We start from the raw sequence: 12195 nt of genomic DNA on the forward strand, positions 1-12195 counted from the left end.
AACAATACCGACGCCCAGCCTAAAGACCTTTTGGTCTCAAGTAGAAACGAAAACAACTATCGGTCCCGACAGAGGGAACCGAAACACATCCGAACCCAATGCCGGAAAAAAACAATCTGGGGATGGAGGCGATGCCCATGCGCACTGTAGTCCAGGGGAGGAGCCACCTATCTCGTGATACTTCGAAGACTCTTCCAGGACAACAATGTGCAATCATCCGGACCCAAAACTAGGCGGCGATCTATGCACAGATATGAATTCAGCAGCCCACATGCCTCGAACCCAGTCACATCATTGGGTGGGATATGCCTCAACCCATCATGAGAATAGACACACAATGCTAAGGATATACCTCACTTGATTGAATTATGGCATATTCACAAAGTCAACCTGGAGATGGCAGAAGGGACCTTCAGACTTTCCAATGTGGTTCATTGCCATCGCACCTCTTTGACCCAGATTCTTTTTTTGGCAGGTGGCACATCGATAAGGCAAAACCAAAGGGGATGATGGACGGAGTGTTGAACATTGCAAGCACTCACCCCCAGTCAACTGATCTAGGTTTAATCTATCATCATTCTTTAGCTCACTCCGCCACCCCAGTTCAGACATGGCCTTATGCAAATCAGTCTGACCCTGTGCCTCATGGGAACAGTCCAGCCCGAACTGCCAAGCCATGTCTTCCCTGGACCGGAAACAAGCATCCTGGGACCGTTTTCTGGCTAATAAGCCGTCATCAGCCAGGCTAGCTTGAATCCAGTGGCAAAGTGAGCAAGGGACAAACGTCTGGGCATACACAATGCAATGGGGCTTACAAGTGCCTCTGTCCTCTCAGCAACATCCAACTCTGGACTTTGTTGTTGTCCCGAACAAAGATCACGGTATGCAGGTGCCTGATCAACTGGTCAACCTTTTTCGCTTATGGGTTATGGCTTTTATGTGGCTTAATAGTCTGTTGTCAATGATGACTGGTGGACATTTAACACAATGTCCATATATTCCATCCAGAGACACCTGTTCATGTTGCATAACGTTAGTGTAAATCTTGTGGTCATTAGTTAAAATATTGCTTATTTTTTAAACACAATAATTCTTTTTTTTATACCTAACAACCTTATTTTTTTCCTTACACTTCATCCTAGCTTCCTTCACCACCCATGTATTAATTGTGTTAAACCTTCCAACGTAGCTATTTTTACAGATGTTCACATTTCTTACTGTGTATATACATGATCTTCTTTTCGCATTAGGTGCTCTGCCCCATGTGTGGATACTTCGTCGTCGGGCTGGAGAAGTCTGCGTATCGCAATTAAACAGGAAATGACATACAGGAAAAGTAAGTTGGACTTTTTAGTGCATTCTGAGCAATCCTCATTTCAAAGAAGCATCCTCCTCCATCCTATTGCTCCTTGCACCAATCTTGTGCCCAACATGGGTAAGGGACTTGAGGAGAAGGCCCTCCCTATCACCAAGACTGAATTAAACATCATCAGTGAATGGGCTGTTGGCAAGTATCCTCAGCTGTTTGGGGTACCAGACACCTGACTGAGTAATGCAGCGCAATCCCAAATATGGAGGAACATCGTCATATGCTGCAGTGGAGGGTGTGTGTACAACTGGTGGTGGAAGCTCTTAAGTAGGCGTTGGGAGGAATTGCATTGCTGGGCCCGTTTTAAGGCCCAGGACATTATGGGCGTGTCCTCCCACCCACCTAGAGAGAACCTGGTGCATGACCTCAATGTACCAGAGGGTCATCAGAGAGATGGTATGTAATGTATTTTATTATTTGCCACATAGCTTGATGTGAGTTCTAAGAGAGATGTCCTGTCAAGTGTTGTATGTGACCTTTAACATAACCTGTGTCAAAGCTGCCAAGTTTCCCAGGTCCCTGCATGATGTTCAGTTCTTTTTTTTCCTAAGAATTCTGGGACTTGTAGTCCTCATTCATTAATGGGTACAACATGATTACAAATGCAAGTTTTCTACAAGAATACTAATAGTGGCATAGCTACTCACACAAGGGCCTTTAAAACTTTGAAGCTATGCTGACTTTTTCTATTTACCATATTCATTGTTAACATTTGTTATTTTTATTTATTTTTTGTATCATGACTCAGTTAATTTAAACCATACATGAAATAGTAGAGAGTATTAGAATCGCATGACTACCTTAAAAAAAAAACACCTGTTAAAATTCCACATGAAATAAATAAATCCACAGTTAAAATAAACAGTCAATAAAGATGCAAATGATACTTGGCAAAAGTGAAAAGTGACAGTTTCAAACATAGTGTTACGGCAACATATCATCTAGGTGGAAATAAAAATCCTTAAAATGCAGGAAAAAGGGAGACCTACTTTTACAAATACATATAAACTACAATGTTAGCAGCTGGATTTAATTAATAAGATACAACTGTCAACTGTTATACAACGCATACTAAGAGCATGTAATAAGACCCAAACTCGTTTTTATGATCATACTTCGTATGCAGTTGAAGCCTTCAACATTTTCTTTTTTGAATACCCATGAACTTTACAAAGCATACAGCCCGAAATTCGTTCTACTAGTGGCCCACATGAGCCCATGCCAATTCCCCCTCCCCTTACACGACCAGCAGGTCAACCGGCACAAAGAGGCTGTGAGGAGATGATTAATGCATGGGGGATACATGTATCTCCCTAAGGATGTTCTCTCCTTCAGATTGATTGAAAGTAGGCCTGCCCGATGGAACTATCGTTAGCAAAATTAAGGGGGCCTCAGGGGTATATTACCAAGGGCCATTATCGCCGCATTAGCAGGACTTTTTCCCGCTAATGCGGCGATAATTTCATCGCCCTATTACCAACCTGTCGCTAACACCAGTTAGCGACAGCTTGTAGGTGATAGCGGGCATTTAGGGGCCCACTTTGCATGTCAGCGATAATTATCGCTAATGACATGCGAAGTGGGCGTGCCAAGATGTTAGCGACTGAAAACAGTCACTAACATCACTATCTCCGATTACCAACTTTTGCAAATATTCGCGCTAAGCGAGAATATCTCCAAAAGCTAACGCCTGCCCTGAGCAGTTCTTAGCCATGTTATCCAATGGTAGGTGGATAACATGGCTAAGAGCATTAGCTCGGTAATGCATGAATATCGCTGACTTTTCAGCGATATTCATGCATTTCGGCCGATTTTTATCGCTTAGGAGATAAACCTTGATAATAGCAAGGCTCCTAAGCGATAAAAATAAGCGAAACACAGTGATAAACTTATTGCCGCTAACCAAGCATAGCAATAATTATTGCTTATGCTTGGTAATATGCCCCTCAGTCTTTAAGGAAAAGCGAGAACATTTGGAGAGCTTTTATGTGATAATATTGCTTGGATCAAGCTGGCTATAACTATTATCTTTTAAATCATGAAGAAATTAGCTGTTTTGATGTATCCCTCTGTATTACTAATTATTATGCATTATTGTGTATGACGTTATTGCTGTATGAACTTCGCATGGTCTTTTTTTTCTTTTTTGTGTTTCTCCTGCAATGATAAATAAAAAGTAAAAAAAATTAAAAAAAGAAAGTAGGCCTGTGATGCACCTTCTTGAAAGGAGTGTGTAGGAGAATCTACACATCAGCCTGAGATGTGATTCAGGCTGCGTGGAGGGGATGGTTGCGTAGACCTTGGTGCCCTCTGTGGCTTTTTATGTAATTGGGGCAACAATGTCCTCTTCATCCATGTCCTCCTCCTCGATCAGCTCATGTTCTTCCAACCCATCCATCGAAGTCATCTTGAGCAGTACGGGCTGCAGATAAGATATTGCCGCTTGGAGGAGGAGCGGATTCTCGCCTCACATTGCTTGCAATCCTCCACATGTAAATAGTTCAGCATTGCTGGGCCTGTATTAATGCCCAGGACATTATAGGGATATGTGAAAAAAGCAGACTGCAACAGATGCAGTACATCAGATTGAAGTTGAAATGCTAATACACAACACATTAATGTAATACATCTTTACCTGTGTATTACATTTTTATTTAATATGGGACTAGTCCAACAGAACATTTATTAGGACAGAGATTGGCAGGGGTGAGATATATAAACAAGTCAAAAGCAAAATCAAACTCACCAACTCTAGCCACAGATCTGTGTTGTTGGAGATCCCAGTGAGGCCATCTGCTGAACCTGGGTCCTTGAGGTTGGACTAGACAAAAACTTCCTTGATCCAGCAGCTTGAAAATCAAGTTCTAGGTTTTTAATTGTATGATTTGTCAACATGAAAACAAAAGCAGATACATTACACAATTAAATAGAGAATAATACATAGCACCATATCATGATTTAAAACATTTGCATGCACTCTAAAATCAGATTTAAAAGACTGAGTGAGTATTAAAATTATGAAATGTTTGACTGGATACACAAGTTAGCACAATTACCTGACAAGTGGGTGGTAGAGGGCCTAATTGCTGCTGTCCGTATGTCTCTTCATGGCCTAGATGTTGAGTTTTGACACGTTGCCACCAGGGAATTGTTCCTGACAGAAGCGGAAATTAAAGAAGCATATACTTATTTGAGCAAGTAAGTGTAAGTGATAATGAAAGGTGTTAGGAAAAAGTTTAAGCAAGTCATATTTGAAAAACACACTATTCATTATTTGTAAAACAGAATAACATTTGTAAATGAACAGGTAAGTCATACACTCACAATGGGGAACATCTGATAAAATGGCAAAAAACTTTCTTCTAATCTTTAAAGCATTAAATCGCATATCGAGATTGGTGACAACAGAGATCTGTGCAAAAAACTCATACTGCCAACATGTCAGTCATTAAATCAGGAGTTTAAACATTTGAGTTGTAAAAGATTAGACAACTTACCAGTGTCTCCCATCTGCCAGCTGTGTGGTACCGGTCCATGTGTGATCTCATTATGAGGAGCAGAAGTCACTGTTGCCTGAGATGGCGGCAGAGCCAACATCACAGGGCCCGTAAGAATATGAATGGAATTCTTATTCAAAACAAATTTTATAGTTGAAAAGCCTATAAACAGGTAACTAATGATAACAAGCATTGGAAATGCAATAGGTCTCGCACCATTAGAGTTAGTGCTTTTAGAATTGTTTATGGGTTTTTTTGTAAATGTTTAGCATTTTTGTTTCCTGTAGCCAATGCTAAAGTATTACAAATAAAAAAAGCCATAAACATTTCTAAAAGCTCTAACTGAAATGGTCTGAGAACTATTGCACTGTGTGAGGGTGAGGGTGAGTGAGGGTGAGTGAGGGTGAGTGAGGGTGAGTGAGGGTGAGTGAGGGTGAGTGATGGTCAGGGTGAGGGTGAGTGAGGGTGAGTGAGGGTGAGGGTGAGTGAGGGTGAGGGTGAGTGAGGGTGAGTGAGGGTGAGGGTGAGTGAGGGTGAGTGAGGGTGAGGGTGAGTGATGGTCAGGGTGAGTGATGGTCAGGGTGGGTGAGGGTGAGTGAGGGTGAGGGTGGGTGAGGGGTTGAGGGTGAGTGAGGGTGAGTGAGGGTGAGTGAGGGTGAGGGTGGGTGAGGGTGAGGGTGAGGGTGGGTGAGGGTGAGGGTGGGTGAGGGTGAGTGAGGGTGAGTGAGGGTGAGTGAGAGTGAGGGTGAGTGAGGGTGAGAGTGAGGGTGAGTGAGGGGTTGAGGGTGAGTGATGGTCAGGGTGAGTGAGGGTGAGGGTGGGTGAGGGGTTGAGGGTGAGTGAGGGTGAGTTTGAGGGGTTGAGGGTGGGTGAGGGGTTGAGGGTGAGTGAGGGTGAGTGAGGGTGAGTGAGGGTGAGTGAGGGTGAGTGAGGGTGAGTGAGTGAGGGTGAGTTTGAGGGGTTGAGGGTGGGTGAGGGGTTGAGGGTGAGTGAGGGTGAGTTTGAGGGGTTGAGGGTGAGTGAGGGTGAGTGAGGGTGAGTGAGGGTGAGTGAGGGTGAGTGAGGGGTTGAGGGTGAGGGGTTGAGGGTGAGGGGTTGAGGGTGAGTGAGGGTGAGTGAGGGTGAGTGAGGGTGAGTGAGGGTGAGTGAGGGGTTGAGGGTGAGGGGTTGAGGGTGAGTGAGGGTGAGGGGTTGAGGGTGAGTGAGGGTGAGTTTGAGGGGTTGAGGGTGGGTGAGGGTGAGTGAGGGTGAGTGAGGGTGGGTGAGGGTGGGTGAGGGTGGGTGAGGGTGAGTGAGGGTGAGTGAGGGTGAGTGAGGGTGAGTGAGGGTGAGTGAGGGTGAGTGAGGGTGAGTGAGGGTGAGTGAGGGTGAGTGAGGGTGGGTGAGAGTGAGGGGTTGAGGGTGAGTGATGGTCAGGGTGAGTGAGGGTGAGTGAGGGTGAGGGGTTGAGGGTGAGTGAGGGTGAGTGAGGGTGAGTGAGGGTGTGTGAGGGGTTGAGGGTGAGGGGTTGAGGGTGAGTGAGGGTGAGGGGTTGAGGGTGAGTGAGGGTGAGTTTGAGGGGTTGAGGGTGGGTGAGGGTGAGTGAGGGTGAGGGTGAGTGAGGGTGAGTGAGGGTGAGGGTGAGGGTGGGTGAGGGTGAGGGTGAGGGTGGGTGAGGGTGGGTGAGGGTGGGTGAGGGTGAGTGAGGGTGAGTGAGGGTGAGTGAGAGTGAGGGTGAGTGAGGGTGAGAGTGAGGGTGAGTGAGGGGTTGAGGGTGAGTGATGGTCAGGGTGAGTGAGGGTGAGGGTGGGTGAGGGGTTGAGGGTGAGTGAGGGTGAGTTTGAGGGGTTGAGGGTGGGTGAGGGTGAATGAGGGTGAGGGGTTGAGGGTGAGGGGTTGAGGGTGAGGGGTTGAGGGTGAGGGGTTGAGGGTGAGGGGTTGAGGGTGAGGGGTTGAGGGTGAGGGGTTGAGGGTGAGGGGTTGAGGGTGAGGGGTTGAGGGTGAGGGGTTGAGGGTGAGGGGGTGAGGGGGTGAGGGGTTGAGGGTGAGTGAGGGTGAGGGGTTCAGGGTGAGTGAGTGAGGGTGAGGGGTTGAGGGTGAGGGGTTGAGGGTGAGGGTGAGGGGTTGAGGGTGAGGGGTTGAGGGTGAGGGTGAGGGGGTGAGGGGTTGAGGGTGAGGGGTTGAGGGTGAGGGGGAGGGGGTGAGGGTGAGGGGTTGAGGGTGAGGGGTTGAGGGTGAGGGGTGGGGTGGGGGAGGGTGAGGGGTTGAGGGTGAGGGGTTGAGGGGTTGAGGGTGAGGGGTTGAGGGTGAGGGTGAGGGGTTGAGGGTGAGGGGTTGAGGGTGAGGGGTTGAGGGTGAGGGGTTGAGGGTGAGGGGTTGAGGGTGAGGGGTTGAGGGTGAGGGGTTGAGGGTGAGTGAGGGTGAGGGGTTCAGGGTGAGTGAGTGAGGGGTTGAGGGTGAGGGTGAGGGGTTGAGGGTGAGGGGTTGAGGGTGAGGGGTTGAGGGTGAGGGTGAGGGGTTGAGGGTGAGGGGTTGAGGGTGAGGGGTTGAGGGTGAGGGGTTGAGGGTGAGGGGTTGAGGGTGAGGGGTTGAGGGTGAGGGGTTGAGGGTGAGGGTGAGGGGTTGAGGGTGAGGGGTTGAGGGTGAGGGGTTGAGGGTGAGGGGTTGAGGGTGAGGGGTTGAGGGTGAGGGGTTGAGGGTGAGTGAGGGTGAGGGGTTGAGGGTGAGGGGTTGAGGGTGAGGGGTTGAGGGTGAGGGGTTGAGGGTGAGGGGTTGAGGGTGAGTGAGGGTGAGGGGTTCAGGGTGAGTGAGTGAGGGGTTGAGGGTGAGGGTGAGGGGTTGAGGGTGAGGGTTGAGGGTGAGGGGGTGAGGGGTTGAGGGTGAGGGGTTGAGGGTGAGGGGTTGAGGGTGAGGGGTTGAGGGTGAGTGAGGGTGAGTGAGTGAGGGTGAGTGAGGGTGAGTGAGGGAGTGAGGGTGAGTGAGGGTGAGTGAGGGAGGGTGAGTGAGGGTGAGTGAGGGTGAGTGAGAGTGAGGGTGAGAGTGAGGGTGAGTGAGGGTGAGAGTGAGGGTGAGTGAGGGGTTGAGGGTGAGTGATGGTCAGGGTGAGTGAGGGTGAGGGTGGGTGAGGGGTTGAGGGTGAGTGAGGGTGAGTTTGAGGGGTTGAGGGTGGGTGAGGGGTTGAGGGTGAGGGGTTGAGGGTGAGGGGTTGAGGGTGAGGGGTTGAGGGTGAGGGGTTGAGGGTGAGGGGTTGAGGGTGAGGGGTTGAGGGTGAGGGGTGAGGGTGAGGGGTTGAGGGTGAGGGGTTGAGGGTGAGGGGTTGAGGGTGAGGGTGAGGGGTTGAGGGTGAGGGGTTGAGGGTGAGGGGTTGAGGGTGAGGGGTTGAGGGTGAGAGGTTGAGGGTGAGGGGTTCAGGGTGAGTGAGTGAGGGTGAGGGTTGAGGTGAGGGGTTGAGGGTGAGGGTGAGGGGTTGAGGGTGAGGGTGAGGGGTTGAGGGGTGAGGGTGAGGGGTTGAGGGTGAGGGGTTGAGGGTGAGGGGTTGAGGGTGAGGGGTAGAGGGTGAGGGGTTGAGGGTGAGGGGTTGAGGGTGAGGGGTTGAGGGTGAGGGTGAGGGGTGAGGGTGAGGGGGTTGAGGGTGAGGGGTTGAGGGTGAGGGGTTGAGGGGAGAGGGTTGAGGGTGAGGGGTTGAGGGTGAGGGTGAGGGGGTTGAGGGTGAGGGGTTGAGGGTGAGGGGTTGAGGGTGAGGGGTTGAGGGTGAGGGGTTGAGGGTGAGTGAGGGTGAGGGGTTCAGGGTGAGTGAGTGAGGGGTTGAGGGTGAGGGTGAGGGGTTGAGGGTGAGGGGTTGAGGGTGAGGGGTTGAGGGTGAGGGGTTGAGGGTGAGGGTGAGGGTGAGGGGTTGAGGGTGAGGGGTTGAGGGTGAGGGGTTGAGGGTGAGTGAGGGTGAGGGGTTCAGGGTGAGAGAGTGAGGGGATGAGGGAGGGTGAGGGGTTGAGGGTGAGGGGTTGAGGGTGAGGGGTTGAGGGTGAGGGGTTGAGGGTGAGGGGTTGAGGGTGAGGGGTTGAGGGTGAGGGGTTGAGGGTGAGGGGTTGAGGGTGAGTGAGTGAGGGTGAGTGAGTGAGGGTGAGTGAGGGTGAGTGAGGTGAGTGAGGGTGAGTGAGGGTGAGTGAGTGAGGGTGAGTGAGGGTGAGTGAGGGTGAGTGAGGGTGAGTGAGGGTGAGGGGTTGAGGGTGAGTGAGGATGAGTGAGAGGTGATGGTGTTGAGGGGTTGAGGTGTTGAGGGTGATGAGGTGGGTGATTGAGGGTGAGGGTGAGTGAGGGTGAGGGTTGAGGTGCGGGGTTGAGGGAGAGAGAGGGTGAGTGAGGGTGAGCGGATGAGTGAGGAGTTGAGGGTGAGTGAGGGGTTGAGGGTGAGTGAGGGGTTGAGGGTGAGTGATGGTCAGGGTGAGTGAGGGTGGGTGAGGGGTTGAGGGTGAGTGAGGGTGAGGGTGGGTGAGGGGTGAGGGTGAGTGAGGGTGGGTGAGGTGAATGAGGGTGAGGGGTTGAGGGTGAGGGGTTGAGGTTGAGGGTGAGGGGTTGAGGGTGAGGGGTTGAGGTGAGGGGTTGAGGGTGAGGGGGTGATGGGTTGAGGGTGAGGGTGTGAGGGGTTGAGGGTGAGGGTTGAGGGTGAGGGTTGAGGGTGAGGGGTTGAGGGAGAGGGGTTGAGGTGAGGGGTTGAGGGTGAGGGGTTGAGGGTGAGGGGTTGAGGGTGAGGGGTTGAGGGTGAGGGGTTGAGGGTGAGGGGTTGAGGGTGAGTGAGGGTGAGGGTGAGTGAGGGTGAGGGGTTGAGGGTGAGGGGTTGAGGGTGAGTGAGGGTGAGTGAGGGTGAGTGAGGATGAGTGAGGGTGAGTGAGGATGAGTGAGGAGTTGAGGGTGAGTGAGGAGGTTGAGGGTGAGTGAGGGGTTGAGGGTGAGTGATGGTCAGGGTGGGTGAGGGTGGGTGAGGGGTTGAGGGTGAGTGAGGGTGGGTGAGGGTGAATGAGGGTGAGGGGTTGAGGGTGAGGGGTTGAGGGTGAGGGGTTGAGGGTGAGGGGTTGAGGGTGAGGGTGAGAGGGTGAGGGTGAGAGGGTGAGGGTGAGAGGGTGAGGGTGAGAGGGTGAGGGTGAGAGGGTGAGGGGTTGAGGGTGAGGGGTTGAGGGTGAGGGGTTGAGGGTGAGGGGTTGAGGGTGAGGGGTTGAGGGTGAGGGGTTGAGGGTGAGGGGTTGAGGGGTGAGGGGTTGAGGGTGAGGGGTTGAGGGTGAGTGAGGGGGTGAGGGTGAGGGGTTGAGGGTGAGTGAGTGAGGGTGAGGGTGAGGGTGAGGGGTTGAGGGTGAGGGGTTGAGGGTGAGGGGTTGAGGGTGAGTGAGTGAGTGAGGGTGAGTGAGGGTGAGTGAGGGTGAGTGAGGGTGAGTGAGGGTGAGTGAGGGTGAGTGAGGGTGAGTGAGGGGGAGTGAGGATGAGTGAGAGTGAGGGGTTGAGGTGAGTGAGGATGAGTGAGAGTGAGGGTTGAGGGTGAGGGGTTGAGGGTGAGGGGTCTGAGGGTGAGGGGATGAGGGTGAGGGGTTGAGGGTGAGGGGTTGAGGGTGAGGGGTTGAGGGTGAGGGGTTGAGGGTGAGGGGTTGAGGGTGAGGGGGTGAGGGTGAGGGGGTGAGGGTGAGGGTTGAGGGTGAGGGGTTGAGGGTGAGGGGTTGAGGGTGAGTGAGGGTGAGTGAGAGTGAGGGTGAGTGAGGATGAGGGTGAGTGAGGTGAGTGAGGGGTTGAGGGTGAGTGAGGGGTTGAGGGTGAGTGATGGTCAGGGTGAGTGAGGGTGAGGGTGGGTGAGGGGTTGAGGGTGAGTGAGGGTGAGTTTGAGGGGTTGAGGGTGGGTGAGGGTGAGTGAGGGTGAGTGAGGGGTTGAGGGTGAGGGGTTGAGGGTGAGGGGTTGAGGGTGAGTGAGGGTGAGGGGTTGAGGGTGAGTGAGGGTGAGTTTGAGGGGTTGAGGGTGGGTGAGGGTGAGTGAGGGTGAGGGTGAGTGAGGGTGAGGGGTTGAGGGTGAGTGAGGGTGAGTGAGGGTGAGGGGTTGAGGGTGAGGGGTTGAGGGTGGGTGAGGGTGAGGGGTTGAGGGTGAGTGAGGGTGAGGGGTTGAGGGGGAGGGTTGAGGGGGAGTGAGGGTGAGGGGTTGAGGGTGAGTGAGGGTGAGGGGTTGAGGGTGATACCAGTGACTGCCATACTAGGAATGAAAATATCAGGGAATTGCCTGGTAGACGAACCAACTAACCACGCTAACAGAAAAATGTGTAATCTGAATTTCTCCATCAAAAATTAAAAAAAGTGGGTCTTTGCAAAAAAATCCCATCAATGAACCAGTGGACATTACCCACGCAACTATCATATCTTCCTGCCAAGTCAGGCAAGCTCTTGCCACACTACACATTTCGTTTCCAGGTCCATATCTCTGAAAACAAGTTAGAAAAATCAACAGCCCCCCGGATATACAATACTGTAGGCTAGCAGGTCAAACACGGTGGATTTCAAGAGATTGTACCAACGGCTCATGCAGCGAGACAAGTCGATGAACGAAGGCTTTAAGAGCCAACTTCTTGCTTTACAAAACGTATATGGATATCTACAGCAAGTGGAAAGAGCAAGACGCATGCAGACGACGGGTTCAGTGGACTGCGACTGCTCCATGTGCGGGATGGGCGGTACCTGAAAGAGTCTACGCAAAGCAGGGTAACCTGACCCAGGAGGGGGGAGGAGGGAGGAGAAATGTGTCTCGGCCGGAGCAGGGGGCGGAGCAGGGAGAGCGGGCTTCACACGGCCGGCCGGTCGTGAAACTGAAAGCATGGCCGGCCGGCCGTAAGACACAAGCAAGGTGGCGAATGCTTCTATGCAAACTAACCGGCATCCCCGTATAGGTTAAACCACGTTTTAAAGGTAAAACGAACCAAACCACTGAGATCGGCAGAGTGAGGGGAAGGCGGCCAAGATGAAAATGAAGGTCCGGGAGGGCTCGCCAGTGGAAGACCATGGAAATGGTGCGACAGCTGTGACGGGTTCAGTGGACTGCGACTGCTCCATGTGCGGGATGGGCGGTACCTGAAAGAGTCTACGCAAAGCAGGGTAACCTGACCCAGGAGGGGGGAGGAGGGAGGAGAAATGCGTCTCGGCCGGAGCAGGGGGCATGGCAGGGAGAGCGGGCTTCACACGGTCGGCTGGTTGTGAAACTGAAAGCATGGCCGGCCGGCCGTGAAAGCCTTTGATGCCGCAGGGGGTGGAGCGGCACCAGCTGGGAGAGTAGGCAAGGCAGGCGGCTGGGGGCATGTGCACGCGCATTTAAGCTCAATGCGCATGCGCATT

The 12195-nt window shown here is 52.3% G+C and overlaps 1 long non-coding RNA gene across 2 annotated transcripts in view; it reads right to left on the reverse strand.

Moving 5' to 3' along the window:
• Positions 1-1234: 1234 nt before the first annotated feature.
• LOC147707560 (uncharacterized) overlaps positions 1235-12195 on the reverse strand; it is a 46937-nt gene continuing 35976 nt past the window's right edge. Inside the window, exons 3-5 of one of the 2 annotated variants that reach the window (XR_015296464.1) lie at positions 4426-4523; positions 4116-4218; positions 1235-1296 (exon numbers count right to left, since the gene is read on the reverse strand). This is a non-coding gene — a long non-coding RNA (uncharacterized LOC147707560). Of the gene's footprint in view, positions 1297-4115; positions 4234-4425; positions 4524-12195 lie in introns of both variants that reach the window. The other variant, XR_015296463.1, reaches the window with a different exon arrangement.

The sequence above is a fragment of the Lissotriton vulgaris genome, chromosome 6 (genome assembly GCF_964263255.1).
Source record: "Lissotriton vulgaris chromosome 6, aLisVul1.2, whole genome shotgun sequence".
NCBI lineage: Eukaryota > Metazoa > Chordata > Amphibia > Caudata > Salamandridae > Lissotriton > Lissotriton vulgaris.